Source organism: Salarias fasciatus, chromosome 16 (genome assembly GCF_902148845.1).
Source record: "Salarias fasciatus chromosome 16, fSalaFa1.1, whole genome shotgun sequence".
Lineage (NCBI taxonomy): Eukaryota > Metazoa > Chordata > Actinopteri > Blenniiformes > Blenniidae > Salarias > Salarias fasciatus.
This window is the reverse complement of record NC_043760.1, coordinates 29,754,899-29,758,139: the sequence shown is the minus strand read 5'-3', so window position 1 is coordinate 29,758,139 and position 3,241 is coordinate 29,754,899.

Below are 3,241 nucleotides of genomic sequence, written 5' to 3'. Positions count from 1 at the left end.
CTGATGCGATGCACCGTTTTTTCAATAAAAGAGAAGAACTGAATGATCGTTTCCGCACATTTTCTTTACGTCGTATCAATTAAACTGGATCACAAGTAGTTTGTGTACTCAAAAGACCAAGACTCCTTGCAGATAGAACAAGCGCAGAACAGTATTTCATGTCCCTTTCGACCGGGTTTTTAAATATGAATATGAGCATATTCAGGGTTTTGCACGTGTTTATATGGCTGTGTGCCTTGTAATGTATTATTCTGTCAATATTCCAGTTAATAAAGAGTTTTTGCCTTTATATAAACGTACTCAATCTCGCGGCATTCGATCTCGCGAGATCTCGTCCTATCCCTACTATCTACAGTTCCAAATTAAATTTGATTGTTTTGTCCCATACTATCACACTGCAACATCTGAATAACTTAAGATTGATGTAGTTTTTCCTGTTTATAATTTATTCTGTCAAGTGTCCATTTATTTCATTAATCATATTCAGTTTTATGACAAATTTAACATGCATCTGAAAGTTCCATTAATAGGGGATCCAAATTCTTTGAAAATTTTACTTTGTCTAATGAATTGACTTTTTCAATCTACTTTTAAAATATTATGACTCAGTTACATTTTTTTGTACAAGTAGTTAATAACTATAACTAGTTTTTTGAAGTAACTTGTCCAACACTGCAGCTAAATATTCAAATACAATGCTCCTCTGCGATAACTTGAGACTTTACTTCTATTATAGCAAATCAGCCTGGCTTCTCAGGACAGTATGATTAGGAGTATGATTTCTTGGCAGTAGAGTAAAGATACCATGTAAAGACGGCCCAGCTAATCCTTCAGACTTTATTCTCAAGTGAAAAAAGACTAAATGTGCTAACTGAGAATCCTTGAAGCTGTTTGGGGTTTAAATTCAGGATGTTTTACTGCAGTCAGTCCTCCATATTGTCACGCTTCCTGAGGCTGAAGTGAAGGCCGTACTGCTCCCAGTGAGAGTGGCTGAGTGCGACCGCTGAAGGCCGTTTACCGTGTGACAATGACGGAACAAATCAGCCATTAATGAAAGGACAGACGCAGGAAATAGATCTTTATCCTCAAGAGATCACAAGACGGAGTGTTTTCTCTCTTTCTTTATTACAAGCAGAATGACAATACAGTGCTTTGCCCTCGTTTGCTACAGACAGGCTGGCAAAAAAGTCAAGAGGTGAACTTTTAAAATCTTTATCCAAAAAAAGAAAGAAAAGTAATTTCTCAAAACCTGTTTAGTAATACAAACAGTGCCATACTAAAGGTATGATGTGAAGCGTGCTGCCCAGAGCACAGAAGTCAACGGTTCGGACCTTTGCCAAGCTCAGGAGTGACAGGATGAGCACCTGCTGTTGTGCTGATGGACTTAGAAAAAGCAGTTTGACATTCGGATCAGCTTTAGAAGGCTGGTGTGAGAAACCCATCCACACAGAGGCCGACGCCTACACACACTTCATTCCTTGTCAAGTTATTTGGTCACTTCTTTTATTTTTTTCATCTTCTTCTTCTTCTTCTTCTCGCCCACCACAATCTTATTAGAAAAATAACTCGTGAGGAAGAGTAAACTATAAACCTCAGTGGACAGACATTAGACCTTTTTTTTTTTCTGGGTAAAACTGATCTGTAGTAAAACAAAGTGCAGAGTGTAGAACTATATTGGTAAATCTCTAATGAATCATATAATGTAGATTTTGCTCTCATTTTGGTTACAAACTTGAACACATTCTAACAGTTAAAATATAGTTTTCTCTCTGAGATACAAAAGTAGCAAAAGAAATATTCACAATGGACAACACGGAAAGTAAGAAAAGAAAAGTTGTGGAAACTCTGAGCTGTGAAGGACTCGGCTACTGAATAAACGTGTCTGAGGAGTGAAGGTTGAATAGACCTTACAGCGTTACTCTGGCGAGACTGAAACATGGCGTGTAGGGAAACGGAAAACTGGACACAGTATGGCAACAGCACAGTGAGGCGGGGCACTGCGTTACGAGCACCGAGGTCTTCCCTTTAAAACGGCTGAGGTCAGGATGTTCTGAGGGCCCACCTTCACGCAAGAGTGGCAACGAAAAAGAAGAAGAGATCCAGACCTCCCACCGAGCAGAGAAAATCATCTGTGCCCCAGGTTCAAAAAGCAAAACGAAATAAAAAGGAACACCTGGTATTTAATCTATACGCGTTGGCAGATGTAGTGTTTATGAAAATAAAACGTACAAACATACAAAAATGTGTCAGAATCTCACATTCAGGACTTCCAGAGTCAGTCGCCTGCTATGTAACCCGACAGAATATGCTTTGGGAAAAAAAAAATACGGCTTGGGACGTTAGAAATGCAGAAGAGAGGTTCATCCGTCATGAGCTACACTCCTCAGCTGGAGGACAGGATGGACAGATCAGTTCGACATTCTCATAGGTTTGATTGTGACTTCGCCGATTCAAGTCTCCCTCCGACTGACGACAAAACTACATCTATCCGACCAGAACGCCCCGTCTCAATACAATATAGAGCTTTTTTTTTTAAGTTACATCCATACATCAACAGTGACTGACATCAATAGTTTTCAGGACAATACAGAAAACAAACAAGTCATGAATTAATGCGACACAAAGACGACCCCCTCATGACACGACCACGCTGGCATTCTGACAGTAACGCTTGCATAACACAGAGCATGGCAGCGGACACACAAGCAAGATGCAACAGGGAGGAATTACAAGTCAAAAAAAACAACACATAAATAACAACCTCATCAGCCACTGTTACCCTGCAGCGCCACACGGTGGCGCCAGCAGTGCTCGCTGTTCAGGGGAAAGTAAAAGTGCCATGCTACGTTTCTGTGATGAATGATGTCCGGGACAAAGGAAGATAAGGAAGGAACAACTGAGGGGATAATAGACCGGCATGCAGAGGGAGATCCGACATGCTACACCGAGAGATAAGGGGCGACGCGGCGCTGCGCTGCACGCCGTCGACGGGGTCAAAGAAAGGAGAAAGAGGAGTAACGGACACACTGTACCAGACACAGACGCCCTCTGAACCTCCCTGGACTCTCACTGACGAGTTGACCGACACGTGATCCACTGGAAATGGTCTGTATGAATTAAGGCAGGGTGGCTAAAATACTGCACATCCCTCTGTAGATGTTGTCTCCCCTCCAGCTGACAGCTGTGTGTGTTTGTGTGTGTGTGTGTGTGTATGTGTGTGTGTAAGGCTTTGTAATACACC